The sequence below is a fragment of the Polypterus senegalus genome, chromosome 7 (genome assembly GCF_016835505.1).
Source record: "Polypterus senegalus isolate Bchr_013 chromosome 7, ASM1683550v1, whole genome shotgun sequence".
In the NCBI taxonomy this organism is placed as follows: Eukaryota; Metazoa; Chordata; class Cladistia; order Polypteriformes; family Polypteridae; genus Polypterus; species Polypterus senegalus.
Window position 1 is genome coordinate 141,659,439 of NC_053160.1, and position 26,050 is coordinate 141,685,488.

The 26,050-nt window shown below is 34.2% G+C and overlaps 1 protein-coding gene and 1 long non-coding RNA gene across 3 annotated transcripts in view; one reads left to right on the plus strand and one right to left on the minus strand.

Annotated features, from left to right (window-relative positions):
* The window catches only part of LOC120532884, a 103,692-nt gene that overhangs the window by 33,782 nt on the left and 43,860 nt on the right, over positions 1–26,050 (plus strand). The gene's annotated exons all lie outside the window — the stretch shown is intronic.
* Positions 1–26,050, minus strand: part of fam172a (family with sequence similarity 172 member A) — a 716,959-nt gene that overhangs the window by 17,077 nt on the left and 673,832 nt on the right. The gene's annotated exons all lie outside the window — the stretch shown is intronic.

Sequence of the window (26,050 nt, forward strand, 5' to 3'; positions counted from 1 at the left end):
GCAAAAATAATTTACTATATATCTCCACCTCTTTCAACTGAGTATTTGCCACGAAACCTAAATGATGCTTTTTCACCATCGTTGCATGCTTTCATGCTGTGAACATCATCTGGCCAATATGATGCCAAAATGAAAAATAATCTAAAATTCTATAGATATAATTAAACAAATACAGTATAATTTTGTAATTAGGAAGTACTATTACAAGTACAATTCAACACAGCCCATATAAAACCCATAGACTAAACATTATAAATTATGACCAAAATATGTTTTTCTAACTTGAATATGTTTTTAGTGCCTTGGGTCAGAAATAATGCTTATTTCAATATTTTTCAAATTAATAATTGATAAAGAAACTGTATAGCCTGATGATCATCTTTGTTTCAGGTTATAAAATCTAAAATAGTATTCATTTTAGGCAAAAAGTTGACATTAGTGACTAAGATTAGTGCAGGTTTGCAGCTCTCAGTTTTCCACTCTAAAACAACCTAGTACAAAATGACATACAATACAGGAACCAAAAACTCTGCAATCAATAAGCTAAATCTGCTGTCATTTTTACCAGACCAAAAGACTTTTTTAGTATGTAATATTTTTTTAAGCAGATCAGGAGATGAGACAAGGTCAAAACAAAGCAAAATTCAAAACTGGAAGATTGAAAAACCTGACAACAAAGACAAAAAGAAAATCAAAAATCTTACTAAAAATGACAAGTAATTATCAGAGGCAAAAAAATGCTTGAACACTAATGTAACTTAAGGTTGGTGTAAAGCCACAAACTTGAATGAGAAAGTACAAAAAAGGTGATCTTTTAATCCATCATGCAGTTAGCAACATTTGGAAACTCCACCCCTAGTAAACATGGTTGTGTCTTAACATCTGGTAAACAAAACAGAGACAATCGTAACATAACCAAAATTGTTTCACGAAATAGCTCAAATAAAATTTATAAAGCCAAAACTACAGGTTGTAGCAAAGAATAAATCTAAAAATACTGATTCTTTGGCTCAAAAAAAAAAAAAAGTTTCAATTTAGCCAAATACATAACAGGAAATGAGAAAAAGATACTAATTAGTCCTATGATAACATTAGGGTTTTGAGAATTATTATTGTAGCAACCATAATGGGCGTCTTAACATTATATAAAAAGTTAATTGCTGAAAGTGTGAATGTTTTGACATCAGAATGCCAAACTGATTTAAAAAATTAGGAGCCAAGGTGACAATATGAAGCCATTAATATTATGTTAAGAAAGAAAAGAAGATGAATGTGTGCATTCTCTACATAAAAGTGTCTCAAGTATTCATTCCTCAATGCTTCTAATTTTTCTTTTTGAGTTATCTCATTTTTCATAAATAGCAAAAACATCTATTTACGCTCTGACATGTTCTGGTATGACCAGCTAACCTTTTATCTGATTGACCATCAATCTATAAGAAACAGACGGTCTGTTAAAGTCCACTTTTGTAGGGTCAGATGTAAGTGCTGACCACTCCTGCCATGTATGAGCTGGAGTATTTGATTAAGCAAAGATCAGAAAAGTGGTGCTTCATGATCTGAACATGGATTTTCCTCCTGGATCTTGTCTACTTCTAATTATCTGCTGGTTCCCAGATAGTTACATACCAAACATCAATAGCCAAATTGGATAGCTGATTTCAACTGCCAAGTATCTTGCCACAGTAAGTATTAACAGCAGTTCTTTAGTTTCTTTACATGAACATGACTTCAACTGAAACCAAATGAATGCTCAATCCAAGAAATCCTAACTTTGCCTTATATAGTAGCTGCAGTACCTTTTTTAGAGAGATTCCATATTCACCAATTGTTTGCATATATTTCTTGTGATAACCAAATTAAATGATCTTAAGTGAAACAGAAAGTATAAATACACATAATGTGGGTGTATGTCACTGTATCATGGTTTCTGTCGAATGTTGGTTACCATCTTGCTCTCCTGTTTGCTGCAAAAGGCTTGACCTGAACATCCTTGTATCACATAAAACTGATTCATAGATAAAATGGATGGTGAATAATCACACAGAAATTTGGTCCTTCTAAAATTTCTCTTCATCTGTCAAAATAAGTTCTTAACTGAACAAGCTAAACTCTTCCAAAAGACACTAAAGTTACATTATATGCTGTAGTCTTTATGGCTGATCTATATATATATATATATATATATATATATATATATATATATATATATATATATATATATTTGGAGTTAAAAAGGTAAAACAAAAATACATATATTACCTCAAAATAGCTTATCCATAATATTTGAAAGATTAACTATCTGAAATATTCTGGAAAACTGTGGTGTGGATTTGATACCCCCTCTAAGGATGGCCCTATGGAATGATTATACTAATATAAGTTCCTTCTTCTACTAAGTCTTGGAACATTAGATAGTAATATAGTATGAAGATGGACCAGAACATTTTTAGACATGACGCATGGACATTAGCTCAAATTTCAATGCTACCAATGCTGTCCTTGCCAGGAGAAAATATTGTTTTAAATGGTTGGCTTTGGCAAGATGGATACAAATACAAAATGATGCAATACAGTCAGGCAAGTTCCTTAAAATAAAATGGAATATAGTAGGCATGTAAATTATATTGTAATAGTCAGCAACTACAGAAAAATAAACATTAAGGACAATTTTTATATGTTATTAGTCTCACTATTACTCAACGACTTAGGAAACAAATAATAACAACAAAAAACATAATGTATGTGGTGGTTACTCTAATTCATTTCAGAATTGGTCATTCAAGAAGCTTTTAGCCTACACAAAATCTTAAATTACCACGATACTCAGTCATTGGAGATTTAGTCACAAAAATACAAAAACATTCTATGAGAAAATATTGAAATCTGAAATTTTCTGTCTATCTCTAATTTACTGGTGCATAGAAAGTTCCAAACAAAGCATAAGTAGTTTGGATATTGCCAGCTTGATTTACAACAAAAACAAAAGTTTATTTTAGATATGCTAAAAAATAATTAAGACAGTATTAAAAAATCACCCTAATAAAAATACAAATACTAATATATCCACTTACTTCACCTAGTTCACAGTAATTACTAGTTCATTTTTTTACTGCTTTTACTATTTCAAACTGAATTGTCCATTGTTTTTGAAGTGCAGTATAATATCAAGCCTAATTTTGAAGGTCCCTAAAGTCCTACTACCTACCTCGCTACTTGGTAATATATTCCACATTTTTATAGTTCTCCATGTGAGGAAAAACTTCAACTACTTAATGTTTTCACCGAACCTACCTGTAACAAGTTTCCAACCACTGTCCCAATGTTCTTGATGAATTCATATTTAATGAACAGCCTTGATCGACTATACCAATTAGTTTTATAATATTAAACACTTCAATTATGTCAACTATTTATTTCCTTTTACTTAAACTGAAAATATTCAACACATTTAATCTTTCCTCATAACTCATCATCTGCAGTCCTGGAATCAGCTAGTTGCTTTTTGGACTTTTTGAGCGGTGCTATGTCTTTTATTCTAACCCGGAGACCACAATTGCACATGTTTCAGAAGTAAATAGGGCAATTTTCTCCCAGAGCATAAATACATTACATACTGGTTGTTTTTGAATACAAAATGTAGGGAATCAGGCATTAATGTAAATAAAGCAAGCGTTGGAAGAGTGTGGATACTGTTTGGAAGGTACAGCTCATTCACGAAATAGAATTAGTGAGCATAAACTTTAAAAGGCAAAATCCAACACAAGCAAGTTGGGGACTTATCTTAAGTCAATTTATTTTCATTATTTCTTTCCGCGCTGGACAAGACTACTGTAGTAGGACACTCTATCTATTCTGTGTGGTGGTTACTGTCAAGGGATGAATACCGATACAACATTCCCGTTGCATAATCACACCAATTTGACTGATATCTGGATGCAGACCTTTCACAGGCTTATCAAGTACATATTGACAGATCTAAATTAACCTGGACCAAGATGTGTAGTAACCATTGAAAAGATTGTCCTTTTATAAATAGTTTGCTGACCACAGATATTACAAGCCACTGCAATATTGTATGGATCAAGAACATTGTATATTTAACCAAACATTACTACTTCTGGCAGCCATTCAAAAAACTCCTTAATTGCTAATATGTAATGGGTCACTCTAGTTATTTTTTTATTGACTTTCCTCTGGGCATGCTGACCCAAAGGTGCAGACAGTCATTGCCTCCCTTTGCATTAAGGGGTAGACTTTCTGCTTTGTTCACTGGATGGCATGTGTTCATGAGGAGTACTACTGGGTGGCTGCTATTGATTGTTCAGGTCTAGTTTTTTTTTTAAAAAGATTAAAAAAAGATATAGTATAGATTTGTCTGAAGATTCTGATGTTTGGTAGTATAGCACTTGCTAGTGCATGGTAACAACAAGTTGTAGCACGGCTTTCTGTGACCATGATGGCTAGTGATTAATATAATCACTAATATTTAAGTAAATCTAAAATGTGATTCATCACAAAGTCTTTATCTCTGTTTATGCCCCTCATTCTTGGTGTTCTTTATAGTCGTTTGCTTCTTGTATATCAGCCTTACTGGTCTATACTGTCTATAATGTTGATAACATTATGTCTAAACTCAAGCAATTATTACCATGAAAATCCAGTCTGTTTAGCCAAAATTCTGTTTTGAATTAACCATTGTACTAGATCAAAAAATTGACAGTACATGAGAGATAAATAATCAGACACTTAATAAATATACAGAAAGATATAAATGTAGTCATGCAGTATATGCAAAACCAAATGTATGGTATATTATTTATGTATAAGATTTGATGTTTTCTAAAGCTGATACCAAAAGATACAACATTTATTATGTTGCTACGCTATAAGTTAAGTTTTCAAATATTTACAGGGAAAAACTGATTGCTACATCAAGGATGTGTAAAACTAAGCTTGTAAATTCAATGTGAATACATTTTATGCAGAAACATGGGTAAGATATATATACATGCACACTACACATTTGGCATGTTTCCACTTTGAGTGCAATAAGAACATATGATAGAGGCACCAAAACACAGAGACATAAACATCATTCTCATAATTGTTATGGCCTTATTGATTAACTAAATATTGGAAAAAGCCAAACATTTCCTGAATAACTGTCGTAGACATATTTTGAAATGAAGGCATCATCTGCTCCATGAGTCTGGAGGAATTAAATACATATTATGAAACTAGTCCAAACTCCAACAATAAACATTGGATGTGATATGTTGGCTGGAATATTTTCTCTCAAATCAAGGCAAAAAAAAAGTTTTTATTTTTTTCTGAAGGAGATTCTATGTATTTTGGTCATCCCTGTCAGAAAGATGGATGGATGGACAGACATAAGGACAAACAGACAGAGAGATAGGTAGATAGATATTTTTGCTCAAAAGTCTACAAGAAAGCAAATCATTTTGAATCTTTCAACTTTGATAATCTTTCACAACACTGTCACTGTGGTCGCTAGAGTAACACACACATAAGAAGCTTTGACCCCTTGGAGCCTTTTATCTACATTTGTACTCTCCACAGGCTGAGCAAATAAAGGGCAATTTACACATGAATCAACGTTCTCCACAGAACAGGCACCAGAGACATTTCCTTTCTCTGAAACCCACAGAAATGGCAGTCAGGCCACAAGCTTGTCTCACAAGAAATCATACAAGTGAAAAAGTGATATGCTTGGAAAATGGCAGTTCAGCGAAAAGGGAAAGGTGCTCAATAAAAATGATGAAGAAAGAAAAATGCTTTAGACAAAGACTTTTCAATTCAGGCTGTATAAAAACAATGGAGTGCAAACAACAAGCTTTTATTCAAGGGAATCCGTAAGTCTGAAACAGTTATACACTTCTGATAACTGATTACATAAGATACTTCATGGCCATCTTAAAGGAATTAAAACCTTCCTTTAATGAAGTGTGAGTAAAAAGCCTCTTTATTACTTGCTCCTTTTCTGTTGCATCCAGCTGTGTTATGTTGCTTACATCAAAGCACAAGTAAAGACCACCTTGGTTGCTGAACTGCAGAGGGCTAAAAACACTGACATCATACAAAGGCTTGACAGAGAGATTTTTTTAAAGGCAGTCCCGCTGAGTCTGCCAATAAAGGTGTAAACAGAGAACGCCTACTTCAAGAAAATGAAACACAACTTTAACAGCATTAAATCACAACACGCCTGAATGAACTACAATTACAAGGAAGGTAAAAGGAGGCTGCTCCTTTGTAAATAAGCAGAAATATATTATTAGAAATATAGTTTAATATTATAAAAATAAAAAAGATAAAATATTTGTCATTTTATATTTAAAGAAATATAATCTTTGTTCTGTTTTCTAACCAAGGAACAGTTTAAATAATGTGATTTATGAATTACATTATACGGTACAATTGATATCTTTTACAAATGGACATACGTTTTGTACTCAACTACAAAAAACATTAACTCTCCATAAAAAGACTTTTAATTAACCTTTCATTTAGTTAGTAATCACCTGCTTTTTAATTTGAGGTAGCACTCAGTAACACGTTTGTTGCTGATACAAAACAAAAGTGAGGATATAGATAAGTAGCAAAATACAATTCACTTCTGATAAAATCTGTAAAAATTACTAATTTTAAAGTGAATGCAGCATACTACTCTAATACTAGATTAGCTGCATTAAACTTTATGACCCACCATAGCACTTCAAGTAAGATGCCAAAAGTAATCTTTACTTACACAGCTAATGCTATATCAAAAATATTTATTAAAATATTACAAAGTCATTTAAATACTATTATTATCTTAATGTTTTATTTCACTATGATTAGTAAGATATGAAAATGTATTTAAAGTACAATTCCTTCAACTTAAAATATTTACTGTGTTCATTGATTTTCAATGAACTTCAATATAAATCCAAGTTATATTAAAATAATAAAGCAGCAATTTTCTTAATATCTCGTCAAATACAGCAAGACAATAATATTGCAATGTTACTGCTAAACAAAGCAAACTGAAATGTTCACAAATGAAAATCATTTCATGCAATCTCCAGATGCAAAATTGGCCATCTACAAATTGCACTCTAAATACAAACAGCTGGCTAGTCACACAATTACTGTAAAGTTTACATTATTAAGTTAGGCCATCAGTGTTTCTATAATCTAAACAACTGCATGCTGTGATGAGAAACAAACAATAATAAAGCTGAAGCAGAGTAAAAGAATTTAAATGAAGAATATGCAACAATTAATTATTTTAAACAAAACAGCATAAGCAATAAAAAACGTAAATCTACTGCTTTGGAATAAAAGTTTCACTAAGCTTTGGCACAGCCAAATCTCAGCACTTGCAGTCTAGTTATTTTTGGAGTTACATGCATCTCTCCGTGTATATATGGGTTATGTCCCCGTCAAAACATTTTCTTAATTTATCTAGCATCTCTACATTAAACCTTTGAGTGTGTGTGTGTGTGTGTGTATGGAAGTATGTGTGCCTATGTCCTATGATGGGTTGGTAACAACAGACTAGAAAATCGATGGATGGCTGGATGCAAGCGTGCATTACAATATGTAAAAAATATATGTTGTTTTCTTATAAATTAGTTAACTTTAAAAATATATGAACATGCAAAATTTTCTTTAACATAATTTAACTAAAATGTTTCAAAGAAAAATTAATAAACAAAATAATGTCATAACAAAATGCCCACCTGAACTCCCTGAACCAATTTACTTATTTTAACTCTATTACAAAGTAAATGAGATTTTTCAGAAACATAATTTCTCTCTATTGTAAAAGCAGTCAAGATTCCTAAAATAAATTTGGTAAATTAAAAAAAAAATGACTACTATTCAAAGGCATGTATTTTTTTCCAAACAAACTGAATTTGATATTTAAGGTCAGTAAACCAGCAGGGGTAAATTTAGGCAAAGGAAAACATGCATCTCTTTTGCCTGTTACATATTTCTTGCTGAATGCCACATTTCCAAAACGTTTTACTTCCAATTTAGTTCCTATATTAGACACAGTATGGATGGAGTTTTTATTTTCTTCCTGAGTTTAGAGGTTGATTACTTCCAGGAACCCTGTGCATTGTGTAGGCCTTTTGAGAAACGTAGACTTTTTAAAGGCTACACAGGACTGAGAGACACCTGAATCTACATGGAGATTTAAATCTGGTGTCCCAGTAGCCAAAGCAGGCTGTTGCTGACCCAGAGACTGTTTCAGGCCAGGGCTAGAGAAGAAGAGATGAATCCAGGGCTTGAGGTAGGCCAGTTTGTACCAGCAGAGAGTACTGGCACTTTTTCATTTTTCACTGTAGCACACTAGTAGTAAAAAGTACACAGTGGCAGTAAATGGTTGCGCATTGATAATTTGACCATGTCCAACCCCCACCACCCCACTCTCTGATCAAATGTTCAAATCTACAAATAGAATTGCTCTTGAAGCTAAGAGGGGGAACCCACAAACCCCTGCATAGCTATAGGCATCAAGTTAAACTGAGAGGAGAACAAAGAATCTGATAAAAACAAAGAGTACTGGAAATTATTTGCTTCCACTTCAGACACTGGTTGTATCAATGGCCCAATGGTAGAAGGCATGTCAGGGTTAAGAGAAAGAGCAAAGCAGAGTACCTCAGAATGGCTTAGAAGGCAGGCAAGTGGGCATACAGACCAAGGGCAAACATCTGTAAATGTAAGTCCTGAGGGAGAGGTAGGGTTTATATTTTTCTTTTCCTTTGTCACTCTAAGCTCTCCTTTTTTTGTTCTCTTTTGAGTGTTTTATCAATGGAAAAATAAACACGCCTTTTTGATACATCTACTGTCCTTGATATTATTTTGTCAGTGGAGAAAAACCAGAAGGGTACTTTCTTTCACAACATTCACAGTGACAGTGCATACAAACACTAAGTACTGAAAATATAGTTTAAAATATTAAAGAATTTCAGTTGTGCAATAGTTTGTGAAGCATATGAATTAGTAACATACAAAGAAAATAAACTAGAAACTTTAAAAACACTAAATGCTTAACAAGATTCAAAGGTATGTCTTTTTAAAGAAATAAATCAATTGTAAAAAAATGGCATTTCAAAACACAAAAAACAGGCTGAAATATGATAATTTGAAAGTACAAATAGTATTATTTATTATTACAGGGTCATTATAGTTTCAACAGAATTTCACTAATTAGAACTAAAATGTCTAAGCTATAGACAAAATTCACCAATTTATCAGTAATATACAGTAGCCACTGACCTTCCCAACGCCATCTTGACACAAAAAGTACAGTTTTGCACACAGTGCTTTGCTATTTCCTTTACAAAACTAATTATTGTCATGCTAAAAAACATTTTCTAAATTTGAGAAATTTTTAAATATTCTTTTTTCTTTAAGGGATTATACTTTGAATCCCTATCTATTAGTGAACTGACTGCAGTGAAGTATAAACTGCTATGTTAAATTTCAACCTTTAGGTGAATTAATAGTACATCTGCTTATAGTGGTATGACTATGTACCTTAGAAGTTCTGGGTACTGTCAGCTAATGTATAACACGACATGGGATGTTCCCGGAATTTTCAACATTCAACATTGTCAAAGCCCTGAGAAGATTAATGTCAGGACCTATACCATAACTGAGGTTATTTTAAACTGAATTTTAAACTAAAATCATTATTATACTTCTATAGCTTTCAGAATATTCAGAACCAGACCAAAGAGCAGTGGACTAGTAAGTTAATTAATATAAATTATTAGTATGATCAAAAGATTGCTAGAACTCGAACTGTCCAGTTCTTAACAGATAACACTATACAATTAACGGTTGAAGTCTTAGTGAAATAAGTAAAAGTCAAATCATTATTTAAATTATAATGCACTTAAAATATTGTGCACAAAAAGACAACATCTTGGTGTGTAGCATGATATACCCTTGTCATTAATAAAAAAAAAGAACTAATACTGGTTTATACGTGAAGGGATTTAAAAAGGCACACATGACATAAAAATATGAACACTCAGGATCATCTTATTGAATACAAAATGAATGTCAATCCAGTTCAAATAACACATTTAACTAATGTCTTCTTCCTTCATTTCTTTTATAATAAATTTGTTTAAATTTTTCTCAATGATAAAGGCACATTGTTGTACATTTGAATAAGCTTTGACATTTTTACCTTCATTATATTAATCTTTTTATAAGTTTCTAAACCCATGGAGACCTTCCCCTAGCAGTAAGGCAGGATCCAACCCAAAAAGGTAAACTTGTTCACCACAGAAACACTCAAACCCATTCCCTCATATGAGAAAAATGAACAGCTGCAAATAAATATGTCTAGGACACAAACAAGCAGTGTTAGGGTGAAACCCCACAACCAAGTGCAGACAGCATGACACCTTCACAAGGGAAAGTTAAAAAGACAATAACTGGACTGAGACTTAAAATAAGATTTCTAAAAGCTGTGAGGCAGTAACGCATTAGGTTACCCTGCCATTCTTTAATTGCCTCAGTGAAAACAAGTGACAAGTCAAAACAAAACGATAGTAAGAAAAAAATTAAAAGAATAAGATAGTTTTAAAATTCCTGAAATAGCTATAAAAATACAAAGCATGTGTACGATGCACTATATACAGCATAATGTTGATATTTTAGCAGTAAAATGTTATCAGACTGATGTGCATAAAAATGTAAACTTTTTATCTCTGTTATCCAAAATTCACTACAGCAATTTTTAATTTAGGTCCTTGTACATTCATCATTCTGAAAGGGGTCATTTATTCATCATGAATACCAAAAATGCGCAAATGCATTGAAAACAAATTCCATCACAGTACTTTTCCTATACATCTGCTTACAGTAATCCTAAAATGTATCATGTCAACTTTAACCAATTTGTAATTATTTAAAATGTACAAAATCAGAAAAGAATGTTAACACAAAATGTGTTTTTTCTTTGACTTCAACAAATAATTTGTAAAAAATGCTCCCCTATTTTTAAAGTCTCTTTTAGATTAACAATATAGAAAGCTAGGATAGCATTGAAAATGTATGTAATACAGTCTCCTTTCTGCAAAACACAAAAAAATAAAAGTAGAAAAAGCAAATATGATTGACTGCTTTTTTTGGGTCTCATCACAGCATTTTTGGCACGTTTCCATCTTATTTGCACTAGCTTATTTTATCAGACATTCATAAATGTATATATATATATATATATATATATTTATAAAAATCATAGGACCAGTAAGTGCCATTGCTAGCCATTGTTACTGTTGTCTTAGGTGTCTCCTGCAGATAGCATCAGTCACAGCCCTGATTGAAAAACACCATCTGTACATAAGGAAAAATGCATCATCTTACTACATTAAAAGTTTGTTATAATGATATCTTTGATCCAGTTGCTTGTTTTTGAACATCACGGGGAGAACATTTAATTTATTTTTTATGTTAATTATTTTGTAAAGCAACAAAAACAAATTATTTTTATATTTCATTGTTTATTTTATTACATGGCCCAAAGCACCAAATTAATGTGGTAATATTTGCTATGATTTTTGCGACATTAATTATATATACTGTAAAAGTGAGATTTTCTTCCCCATGATCCTGACCTGGGTAGGTGGGTTATGAAACTGGTTGTGAGAATAAAATAATTTTGGTATTATTGTATTAATAATAAAATTCTCCTGTTAAAATATAACTAATTTGTTTTTTATTGTTAATTCCTTACCTCCCTACCTATTGCAATGACTAGAACACTACCACAGAAACAAAGATATTTATTAGATTCTCAAAGTAGGTTGGTCACATTTTTTTTAAAGAGCATATAAATATGGTAGACAGAAGTGTGATGAAATTTTTATACTGGCAGCTGCCTCTTTTTTTAGTTCAGATAACTTGTAATTTTGTTTGAGCTCTGCAAAGATGTCTAAAGTTTTCACATGTTTTTCCACAATCCGGAATTGGATAACTAGAAGAGCATTACAGGAAATGCATTGATAGATGCAAAACGACTCGAGTACACAATAAATGATCTGTAAAATGTTTAATACAATTATTAGAAACCAGCAGTGTTCCCATTTAAATATACAGGCTGCATAAATCAAGGTACGGTACTTCTACACATTCCTATGACACCAGGAGTTTAACAGATCTATGTAGAGTCACACAAAAAGTTGTTGGTAATGGGTAGTGAACCAGAAATACTGACGTTTACTGCTCATTGCCTTAGGTTGCAAGTTTGAGTCCTTATAAACAAATCAGCAATGTAACTAAAGTACCTTCTATTTTCACTACCAAATTATTCCTGTTTAGGACAAAGAACTTTACATAATATATTGATTTTTTAATTATTCCCATGTCTAAAACCAAGCCTTGGAACTGCACTGGAGACGAAGTCATATAAGCCAAAACAAAAAGTAAATAGAACTTGAAATAAACTGCAAAAAGTATATAGTATATAATATATATATATATATATATATATATATATATATATATATACACACACGAGGTACGTCTATTAAATAATGAGACTGATTAAATAACTTACCTTTATTTACATGTATTACAAATTTAATGCTTGTCCCCTTAAATATACTCCCCATTTGCACTAATACATTGCTGCAGTCTTGTTTTCCACTGGCTGAAGGCATGGAGCAAATCAATTTCTGTCAGCTGTTTTAACACATCCGCCGTTTTCTTCTTTACAGCATCAACTGACTCAAAACGTGTTCCTTTAAGCACTGATTTAACTTTTGGGAAAAGATAAAAGTCACACGGTGATAAATCGGGTGAATACGGCGGATGTTCAAGTGCAGTAATGTGCTTGTTGGTCAAAAACTGCTTTACAGAAAGTGCTATGTGAGCAAGTACATTGTCCTGGTGAAGAATGAAACCATTTTCCCACAGTTACCGCCAATTTTTTCTGACTTTTTCTCTCAGCTTTATCAAAACTTCCTTATAATAATGCTGATTAACTGTTGTGCCTTCCGGAACCTATTCTTCCAACAGTACACCTTTGATATCAAAACATTCTGTTGGTGTTTTGTGCAATTTTACAAAAAATTTGAAATTGACTTGTTGTTCAACTTATAAACATAGCATTTTTTTCGGCACACTACAGAAAACACAATCAAACTAAATGCCGACTCACAATCAACTGAACATCATAAAGTGTTGCTGCTTGTCATGCAGGTTCAGGCATGTTCAATGTCACCAGGCATGCAGTTATAACCGGTTCTGACTGCTTTGTTTACTAGGTGAAATCACAGTCTCGGTATTTAATAGACATACCTCATGTATATATATACAGTAATCCCTCGCTATATCGCGCTTCGACTTTCGCGGTTTCACTCTATCGCGGATTTTAAATGTAAGCACATCTAAATATATATCACAGATTTTTCGCTGGTTCGCGGATTTCTGCAGACAGTGGGTCTTTTAATGTATGCTACACGCTTTCTCAGTTTGCTTGCCTAGTTGATTTCATACAAGAGACGCTATTGGTGTATGGCTTAGAAGCTACCCAATCAGAGCATGTATTACATATTAACTAAAACTCCTCAATGCTATAAGATATGCATCCCGCGCGCAGCTTGATTGTTTGCTTGTCTCTGCCTCTCTCTCACCCTCTCTGACATTCTCTGCGCCTGACGGAGGGGCTGTTTGCACAGAGTCTGTTTGCTTCAAAGATACTGACGCTCCTCTAAAAAAATGCCGCTTTATTGCGGTTCTTGGCATATTTAAAAGCACAAAAGCACACATATTGATTTTTTGATTGTTGCTCTCTGACGTTCTCTGCACCTGACGGAGGAGATGTGAGCAGTGGGGCAGTTTGCACAGAGGCTGTTTGCTTAGAAGATACTGACGCTCCTCTAAAAAATGCCGCGGCAAACTTAAAAGCACAAGTATTGATTGTTTGCTTTTCTTTGCGAGCGCTCTCTCCCTCTCCCTCTGAAATTCTCTGCTCCTGAAGAGAAGAAGATCTATTTGCATTCTTTTAATTGTGAGAAAGAACTGTCATCTCTGTCTTGTCATGGAGGACAGTTTAACTTTTGACTAAAGGGTGTTATTTCATGTCTAGAGGGCTCTAATAATGTTAACAGTGTGGGAGAGTTTATAAGGGCTTAAAATATATAAAAATAACTACTCAAACATATGGTTTCTACTTCGCAGATTTTCGTCTATCGCGGGGGGTTCTGGAAGCAACCCCGATCGAGGAGGATTATATATATATATATATATATATATATATATATATATATATATTGAGGCAGGTGTCTAGCGTCTATGCCCAGCCGGGATGCCCCTGCACACTATATTCAGGAGGAGCAGCCCTGGACACTGCAATATATCCCTCTGGACACTAGATGGCTGCCCCCCTGGGGCGGAGCAGTGCCTCGGTTTCCCACAGGGCTCCCTGGGAATTGGAGTTGGGCGCAGCCCTGTTGGGTCCTGCAGGCACCACCAGGGGGTGCTGTGTTTGGGACCCCTGAGCCCAGGTGTGCAGCTTATACATCACACCCGGAAGTGTAGCCAGAACTCGGTGATCAAACACCTGGAGCACTTCTGGGTGAACTATAAACACAGCCAGCAACCACCACTCAGGTGACAGAGTCGGGTAAGGAGGAGGAGGAGGACAAGATTGCCTGGGAGGATCGGTGGTGCCAGAAAGAGAAGAAGAGTGCTGTGCTTAAGTGCTTGGGACTGTGTTGTGTCTGTGGGTACGGGGAAGGCGTAGAAAAATAAAAGTTTGTTTATTTTACACGTGCCTCCCGTGTCGGGTGCTATACAGCGTCCATTCTTACTACATATATATATATATATATATATATATATATATATATATATATATATATATATATATATATATATATAACACATATACAGACATCTTTTACATCACTGCAACATGATTTCCATCCCCAAACAATCTGGAGAATTGTGAAACAGGATAACCCAATATGAAGTGGGCCCTTACAAATACTGAGGCCTCAAAAAGACTGACAGAGGATCAGCAATCCAGTATGCTAACATAAGTAAATCATTCATAAATTCTTGAAAATTCTATAAAAGCTTTACACAAATACACATATGGAAATAGTTTTTATACCTTTAACTAGGTCCTCCTTTTTCCACTTGTGTTACAGTGGATAGACTTGGATTCATTCAAATTGAAAAAATTTGGACAATGACCAAGACATGCAGTATAAGATATCACAAAAGATTTTTCATTATTCAATATCATGTCATGAGGTAGTAAACCAGGTACTGCTTTAAGACTCTTAAAAGTTAGTGAGTTTCCAACACTCTATGACAGGTAAGCTAAGAATGTTTCCCAGAGTATGGCACAATCCCAAAATATATGACTGTGCAAGGCAGATACCTGATGATATTGCTGTCAATTAGGGTTTTGATCTGGTTACACTTTAGATAACTTAAGCTAAGATAAATTACATAGTGTACAATTTATAATTGATTAACACAATGCTTTGCACAAACTGATGAGGAGAGTATCTTTTATCCAAAATTTTTAATGAAATATCCTGAAGGTGATCGTTTTTGAAAAACATTGATATCGTTTAAAAATATAGCCTATTAATTCTTTAATTGCAAAATTGTCCAATATCTACAGTAGAATATACTATACTATACTAAGATTAGGAAAATTGGGCAAGAGTTAAAAATTCTAACTTGCATAAAATCAGAAAAAGGTAGTTAAAGTTGAGCTGAAAATATTTGAAGGATACAAACATATTGCCGATATTAAAATTTCTTAAGTACCCAATGAAAACGTCCATCCAAGTTTTAAAATATAATTATACAATTACAGATATTAGACAGTCAATAGATAACAATGTAAATTATAATTAAGAGAAGCGCAGAATGTTTTTTTTCTTTGGGGAGGCACAACAGTTAGAAACGCTAAATCTTCAATTTTTTCACTTAATAAAAAACACTATTACACAATTAAACAATTTTTCATTAAAGGCAGTTAGACCTATTTTATTATATATTTTCACTTGAGTGCTCTTCATGAAAAATCACATTCTCTTTTTAACATGAAACACATTTGGATGGATGGGTGGATGTTTATCTATACTAATAAAAGGTAAAGCCCTCACTGACTCACTCACTCACTCATCACTAATTCTCCAACTTCCCGTGTAGGTGGAAGGCTGAACTTTGGCAGGCTCATTCCTTACAGCTTAAAGTTGGGCAGGTTTCATTTCGAAATTCTATGCGTAATGGTCATAACTGGAACCTATTTTTCTCCATATACTGTAATGGAGTTGAGTTTGATGGCCGTGTGGGGCTGAGTTTCGTGTGACATCATCACGTCTCCCACGTAATCACGTGAACTGATTGTCAACGCAGTACATAGAAAACAAGGAACAGCTCCAAAAAGCGGTGAAGAAAACATGCATTATACAATTGAGAAGGCAGCAAAACAATAAGAAGCAAGCGAGTGACACATACAAGCATATTCATGACTGCAGCTACTTTGGAAACAAAGCACGGTATAACCTAAAGTTTAAATTAAGTTCATAGACAGGCTGCCGTTGGCGTTTGTCATGCCCACGGCTAATGCGGGATAGAAGAGGACGCAGGATATAAATGACAGTTTTGATCACTTTGTAAATAAGTTAAAATTGCTGGTGAAGGGCTGTGCTTATGCAAATTCCGAGAGACTGTGTTTGTGGGGGATTGACAGTTAAGGCGGGTGGGGGAGTCACGTCATCATCTCCCCTCCCATTCACCTCATTTCGCTCTGAGCTGAGCTCCGTAGCTAACGCAGTCTTGCGGAAGCAACTTTGCGACGCTGCCACCAAATACTCACAGAAAAATCCACAGGTTAATACACACGCTGTCTCTAGAGTTTCTCTACACTCTGAATCCTCCAAGCACTACTTACAAAAGGTTACATTGACAATCGTGTTACGTTATTTTTAAAATGTTTCCTTTTCTTAGCACAAGCACAGCTGAGAAGCTCCGATGCATGTGCTCCATAACGCGTTAAAAAATAACGCATTTAATCACACTTTGCATTCCAAGCAAAGGGGAACTTCTGTCAATGCATGATTTCCTGGTACACTGATTACATTGATGCACACATCAGAGCTACAAAAATGTAAGAGTCGGAAGAAAGCGTGTTGCTAGGACTGATTTGAGGAAAATTTCATTTCAAAAGACTACCCTACGGAAGCCTTGATAAAAGCGTGGTTTTATGCAAACTGTGCAAAAAGGAGTTTGCATACCACCCAAGCACTTCAACCTTACGGTACCATCTAAATGCAAGACATGTTACAGCGAACACAGAAACTGTGTATGCTGTTAGCACTAGCAGTACGAGTTTGAGTACCAACAAAAGGTGTCGGCAGCCCAAAACTGATGAAATGACTGGCTTCAGGACCAAAATTAGTAAGTCAACATCGGTCAAACACATACAAGCATATTCATGAGTGCAGCTACTTCGAAAACAAAGCACGGTTTAAACCTAAAGTTTAAATTAAATTCATAGACAGGCTGCTGCTGCCGTTTGTCATGCCCAAGGCTAATGCGGGATACAAGTTTAATGAGAGGACGCAGGGTATAAATGAGAGTTTTGATCACTTTGTAACTAAGTTAAAATTACCGCGATGCTCATATCGTCAGCGAAGACCTCTCTCTACACTATATTAAAGAAAATGGCAAGTTTCCTTTCTTTACACCTTTTTTCCTTTTATCCCCAACCAAACCCTTTCTCTCTTAACACTGCAGAGGACACAAAAATGATTTTCTTTTCAACTACCAAGAGATGATCCATATACATTTTAGCTGCTGTTAGTACTACTTACCTTTTATGTTATACCGGCTTTAAAATGTAGTTTACCCGAAACCACTCCACTGGTGCTCAGTGTATCTTTACTTCTTAAAACATTAATGTTTTACTGTTTAATAGCTTATAGACTACATTTTATTTTTTTCCCTTGCACTCAGTGAGCGAGGCCAATATATATATATATATAGGAATGACCTCCAAGCGCGGAGACTTTTGATCACGTGAACGTGTCTGCAAAAAGTGGCGTCTCCTGCCCAGCAAAACTTGAGCAGCCGGCACACGTGCATAGCTGTGCCGGCCTTTGAGACGCTGACTGTGCTTCTGCCTTAAGTCAAAGTGAGCAGTTTTAATTTTTTTCCTCCTCCCCCTGAGCTATAGCCCAGACAAGTGCAAACACGGGATCCCTTTTCTACACCGCGGCAAACTAATATTAAGGCGCTTCGCACTTTCTTTTGCACGTATACGATTATGAGATCGTCAGCTCGGATTATGAAGACACGCACAGGAGTGGAGGACCAACAGTGCCATCACAGCCGATTAATGGCAGGGATGTCTCACCAGTCTACATAAGACCCACCGCGACGGTCCCCAAAAGGCGCTCATATTGTCAGCAAAGACATCTCTCTACATTATATAAAAGAAAAAGGCAACTTTCCTTTCTTTACACCTTTTTTCCTTTTATCCCAAACCAAAGCCTTTCTCTCTTAACACTGCAGAGGGCACAAAACTAATTTTCTTTAATTGCTGGTAATGCTGGTAAGGCACATTACACGTTCACATAGAAAATGTAATTTCTATACCACAGCCGTCGTGTAGCGCCTTACAAAACGGATCTACTACCGAGAGATCATCCATATACATTTTAGCTGCTGTTAGAATTAGAATTAATTAGAATTAGAACAATCTAAACGAGAACAGGCCATTCAGCCCAACAAAGCTCGCCAGTCCTATCCACTTGTTTCCTCCAAGAAAACATCAAGTCGAGTTTTGAAAGTCCATAACGTCTTACTGTCTACCACACTACTTGGTAGCTTATTCCAAGTGTCTATCGTTCTTTGTGTAAAGAAAAACTTCCTAATGTTTGTGCGAAATTTACCCTTAACAAGTTTCCAAACTGTGTCCCCTTAGTACTACTTACCTGTTGTGTTACACCGTCTTTAAAATGCAGTTTACCCGAAACCACTCCAGTAATGCTCAATGTAGCTTTACTTCTTAAAACATTAATGTTTTACTGTTTAATAACTTATAGACTACATTTTATTATTTTTCCCTTGCACTCAGTGACCAAAGCTATACACACACATACATATACCTGTGTGTATGTATGTATGTAGGTATGTATGTGTGTATATATATATATATACATATACACACCTATCTAAATTATATATACACACACATACATATATACACACACATATATATAATTTGTGTGTGTATATATGATGTAGATAGGTATGTATATATGAAGATATGTATATGAAGATATGTATATATATATATATATATATATATATATATATATATATATATATATATATATATATATATATGTATGTATGTAGACTCAAACCGATTATAACAGCAGCAATCCAAGCTGTGAGAAAACACTAAAAAGGAGGCGTGTCAGACGTCGTGGTACATTTTCTGATGCAGCTACGAAAACAACTTCGTGACGCTGCCGCCAAATACACAAAACAATTACTTTGACCATCATGTTACGTTATTTTCAAAATGTTTCCTTTTCTTTTTCTTTACTTCTTTAACACACTATTTCTCTGCTGCGAAGCGCGGGTATTTTGCTAGTAATACAATAACATTGATTTGCAAGTTTTCCTTAAATGTATATGAAACACTTTAAAAAAGTTGTTTCAGACTAGAAAGATAAGGCCTTTGACTTCATACTGTTTTAAGTGGTCACACTTATTTATTTGAATAAAAAGGTTTTTTTTATTGTTTTCAAAAAAAAATGCTACAGTGTCAGAAGGTTTAAAATTTTCTGAATGAGGCATTGCTTTAGCTGAAAATTCCTTGAAGAATAAGGCTTACATTATCACCTAACAAGATATCAATAAGCACAAAGTGGAAACCACCCATAGAGCATTGGCAGTACATTACTGGGATTGCTCGCGCACATGCATCCACACTCAAATGATGCCAATTTAAAGTCAGGAATTACCCTTACATGCACATCTTTGGAATGTGAGGTGAAATGGAGTACTCTGCCTAAAGTTTATGAAGATGGAGAACACGTACAATTGTCACACTGAGGTCGGATTTACTCCAAAGCCGTTGGAAGTATGAGACAACCAGTACTGACACCAACCAGTGCCTCATCTAGCAGCCTAAATATGTTTCTTTAAATAGTTAGAATAACCATTAAATGTTGGAAAACATAATAAAGACCCTACAAGAAAAAAAAACCTTTGATAACAGACAAAAGAATTGCATTCTCTTATTTATATGTTTGATGTAACAGGTTTAAATTAATACTACCAGGTAGATAGTGGGGAAGTAGGATCATTTTCCCATCATACAGTATATTAGATTCAAGTAATACAAATCTGAAAAGATTCCCTATTGTTTCATCAAAAAACTAATAATTATATATTACCGATTATTTATTTTCATAGGAATTAATACATAAAAAGTTTAGAAAAATCTGTTTCTAGACTGGCTTTTCTTTTCCTACTATTCCCTTTGCACTTTGTAGACTTTGCTTTTCTTGTTAATGCATTGTACTTTGTAAGATATTTTAAATATGCCTGAAGGGACACTACAACAGAAAAATATTCATATCCAGACACACAGAGAGTCAGTTTCTCATTTTTCATTAGCTTTACAAAGTGCTAAATGTGATACTAAGAAGCAAACAAAATACATTTATATATATATGTGTGTGTGTGTGTGATGGAATATTAACGTAGATGAAATAATTACAGTTCTGTACTTACATTAAGCACCATAGCTATTCCCTCTATTAATGGAATAAACATTTCAGCTCAAGAAAATTACATTTTTCCACCTCCCACACATTGAAAGAATTCACATTCATTAAATTCACAATAACAGATTTTCTATATACAACAATATATTACTGCCTTTGGCCACACAGAATTGTCTTTCAACAGGAAAAATTGCCAGTGTGTAAAAATACAAAACAAATCATATGACAATCATAAAAAGGCAAACTTACAATTATGGTGAACTACAACTAGTATGTTTAAAGTGTATTTATAGGTGGAAAATACCTGACAAACGAAGGTATTTAGCAATGATTTGATTGAGCTTAATAATTCATTCAACTAACAAAAATGTAAACAATTTTACTAATGGTATTTCTCTATCTAATAATGACTTAGTAAATTTAAACAAGCTACATTTTAATAATTTTTTTTATTACTATCTGGAATGCAATAAATGTATTTTTAGTAAAATCAAATGTTTAATGTGCTCATTCATAGCAGATTGAAGGCTGAATTTGCATATTATAAACTAACTAATTACATAGTCATACTTTAAGAAATTTGGGGTGTAAATGATGTTTTAGCTTATGTTATACAGTGGTGTCTTTCACTACAACTATATTTAAACGAAACCAAAAAAATACTTTTTCATAAATAATACTGTAAGTAAATTTAATGTAACAGTCATATGGTATCAATCAGTATAAAGGCATGCAGATGAAGTGCAATGTCTTCCTCCAACCTTTTCACATTTGAACTTTGGCTAGAGGGGATGTCATGGTTGGTGAAGGTGATGCTGCATTGCAATAGCTCACATAAGGGGAGCGGAGTGTAATTAATGAGAAAGACACGATAAGAGGGGCCCAGCACTATCTGGGAATGTGCTAATGGGGTCAGGCATTCACACACAAAGTAACGGATAACCTGTTGGCAGCTAAAAGGGTAAACTTGTAAGTGAGTGGGTGAGGATGACACAAAGCGTTACCCTAAGGTAAAAATATCATACGGCTTGTTAGTTTCCATATGAGTACATTATGGTAAAAAATAAATACTTGCTTAAGTGTGTAGCTGAATTAATTGCAATTAGAAATAAGACCAAACCAAAGCACTGTTCATTTTAAGAAGAAGAAAAAAAAAACTATACGAGAGTGTAAGGTTATTTCTGCTATGTAAAACATTTGTACAATGGAAAATAAAAATGTTTCCACTACTTTGTGCAAACTTTGTACACAACAGATTTGTAAACTTTTTTTTCTCAAAGGAGCAAAAAAAAAGCTATTTTACAGTACCCCAGGAAGTCACAAATAACTTTTAGTCAATCAATCTACATATTTAAGGCAGTGGTGTTCATTTTCTCCTTCAGCCAAAAGTCTCTACTGGAATATGGTTACGTGTTCCTTCAAAACATCAGATTTCAGGAAGATTCAAAGATACCTCAAGGTAAATCTTATCTGTGTCAAAGAGACATGTTGCAAAATTCAGTGAGCTCACTGGAAGAATATGAAGTTCTATATTGCAGTTCTGCCATAAATTATAAATGTCTGAAACTGCTTCTACCAAAAGTATGGATATAGATATGAAATATAAAAATAATATCAAAATAACCATATCAGAGTATTGTATTCAGTTTAAAACCTCTGGAAAAAAAATCTGTAAAATTTATAGATGTGTTATGTGTTTTGTACTTGTATTACTATTTTTATATAAGTAATTTAATAGCAATTAATCTTAAACCTTCCAAAAGTAAAGAAAGGATACATCAAAAACTATATGCATGTTAATCTGAAACAAGTTATACTAAAGCAAATAATTTCAATATTTTCCATTAGATAACTGATTATGTATTGTATTTCAGAGTGCCCTGACATATAGGCATCATCACAGACATGCGTTTTCTGAATAGATAGTTCATGGAATTTGTTTTATCCAGTTTTCGCCTTACTTTTTACTTGACGACTACAAATACTGTATGTACCTCAAATATGGTTTTCCATGGTCTCATTCTTGACCTCCTTTGTTCTAACCTTCCTCCAAGTACTTTCCTCACTAACAATTTTACTCTTGGAATGCATCCAACAGCCTTAGAAATTGTTAGTTCTTTAAGACTAGAATGGTTATTGAAATTCTCTGTTTCCAGATCATTTACACAAAATAATTTGTCATACAAGCCTGCCTCTTGGCTTAATATGATTAGACAAGTTTTCCTTCACTTGAACAATGAGCAAATTCCAATTCCGAAGAAAAGGTAAATGCTAACCTCTGCTAAATTGCAGTAAGTAATCAACTTTGTATTTATTACATTATTTCAGGACCACAGACCATGAGAAGTCCCTGATTAGTCCATAATACCAGTGACGTGCACAGACCTTGGGTTGGGCAGTGGCTCACTAGGAACACTTCATGTGAGTTCTACGGCTGAATGGCACCTTTTAAAGAAATAATCACTAGACTCACGTCTTCAGCTGATGACCTGGCTAGAGTGGTTCCGTGTGCGATGTGGGAGAGGATGGCCCTGCACTTAGTGCACATGTGCAAGATCACCCATGACCATAATTGGTGCCAGAAGCTGCTGATTGCTGCAGCTGTGCCACATCCTCACTATAAAAGTGTGAATGCAGGAAACTGCCACTACCAAAATTATGGATATAGATATGAAATATAAAAATAATATCAAAATAACCATATCAGAGTAATTTTAAGGACAGTTTTATCCTCATTTTAATAGATTATTTTTGTGATGGATTTTTAACCTCCACATCCCAGCTGTTTTTATAGTATTATTAATTTATTGCATTTTTGAGCACTGCATTTTTGGACATTTGTTTTGATTTGTTTTAATAAAAGCACCCTAACACTTTTCATCATCCCCTTCCTTGGTGTGTTTACCTAAATCTGCTAAGCTCATTCTGGTCATGACTATCAACTGTGTCAGGTTCAAGTGGATCCCAAAATGGAAGAAGGGAGCATGGAGCTGACCCGCACCATCACACTCCTTTCCTGTGGTGTTTGTGGGTAGATTCACTGGTGCCAGAAGCCAGTTTCTGAGAGGAGTATTTATGATCACATCAAAGAAAGATAATACAAATTACTGCTTGATAAAATGAAAGAATCATGAGTTGAGCCAGGTCACCTTGCGATAGCATCATGTAGGTGCATTTGAGCATCACATATTAGATGGAGATTAATAGAATGAAAGAGCTTACATTAAAAAAAAAACTCAGCAACTGATGCAAAATGCCTTATGACCCTGGCTTACCCCCCCGACTATAAGGAAATTGGATGTATCTGGATAGAATCTCAATTATATCGTTCCATAAAAATGGCACGATGTGGTTCAGTGATGACTGTGAGACACCTGACACTCCAATGATTCCTAGGATAAACTAAACAACTGTAGAGTCTTCAGCTGCAGAACCCAAAATTTGGGTTTTAATAATAATTAGTATCTGTCTTTCTATTTTAATTGTGGCGATTATCATGACCAGTTTTACAATACCTTTCGCATTCTCTATCTCTCTTCTCTTTTTCTTGTGGTGTTTACTGTCATTGTTATGTCAACCACATAACTCCTCTTGGAATTGGAATGGGACTCATATTTCATAGAAGCAATGGTTCACTAAGGACAGCAAAATGCTGAGTGTTTACACAATAATCAAAACCAAAGACTGGTGCTGTAGTATGACTCTCGAGGGATCTGACAGCATGTTGAACTAGGTCAGTCAGCCTTATTAGACTGTTGCTACTCCTTAGTACTAATAGCCAAAACAGGCTTATTTTATTGAGAAGCTGGATAAACTAGAGCTTTGTTTCCCTATGTTAATCAATTTCACAAGAATGAACAATATACACTGCAACACTGGTATAGATAGTGTTTCATTAATACCATAAAATTTTACAAGAAACTAACAAAAGCATTTCATTATATTCATGTATGCGATAAAGGTATCTTGACTTGCAAACAGCTTTTGATAAGGTACCTGATGAAAGGCTGGTAATTATACAACAAAAAGTGGAAATGGAAGGGTGTATATTGGTGGAAAATTGGCATAAGCCCTAAACAGGTTATTATGCATATAGCTTTTTTCAAATGATATTAAACATATGCTAGTAATTGCTTAAAATTATATAAATGATTTAGTGAAAATGTAACTTTCAAGCTGGTTAAATATGGTAAGTACAGTAAACTAGGAAGAGTAGCAGAGAGCCTAGAGTTAACCAAAATCATTAAAGATGGACTTGAACAGTGTTAAGAGTTGGATAGGTATGTGACGGATCTCTCTATAGTAATAAAAAAATCTTGGGAAAAGACGTCACTTTTTGAAGAGACTTTTTGGAAGGAAGTCCCGCAAGATGGGAGACTTTTACCATGAGATTCTTTCAAGTCACACCATACTTACAATCTTTGGAAGCAAGTTACGCGAGACGGAGACTTTTGCCATAAGATTCTTTCAAGTCATGACCTACTTACAACTATTTTTAAACAAGACCACAGTCACCAGGTGCATTCTGGCACTTAACATGAACAGAGACAGCAATCCATCCATACACACACACACACACTTATGAAGATCTAGTTTAGAATCACCCATTCATCTAAATGTGGCAACGAGAAATGATGAAGTAGAACGAGTTAACGATCAATGAAAACTGTCGATTGGTTACACAGCAAATTGATTAAATCTATATCAATAGACTATGCTAAAGCAGTTGGTGGTGATTGTGCGGAAGATGAAAACATCAATTTACAATATCCCATAGAATATCTACAAGCGTTCACACCATCTGGTCTTCCACCAGCCGAATTACTGTTGAAAGAAAGATGTATCATAATGTTATTGTGTAATTTATGTACGAGTGATGGACTATGCAATGGAACAAGATTAGTTGTATTCAAAATTGGTAGAACAATTGTAACATTAAAAATTTTAACAGGTGACAAGAAAGGTAATGTAATAAATATTCCGTAAATAATATTAGACACAAAAGGAGATCTTGATATGATATTTGTATTAAAACATTTACAGTTTCCCATTAGAATAGCTTTTGCTATGACAATTAACAAATCACAGGGACAAAATTTTGAAAAAGTCGGTTTATTTATTAGAGAGAAAGAAATGAAATTCACTCAAGGGCAGTTATATGTTGCATTATTACAATATAAATCCAAACATGGAATCAAAATTCAATGCAATTTTGAAGAAAACTTAATTTCAAATGTTGTTAT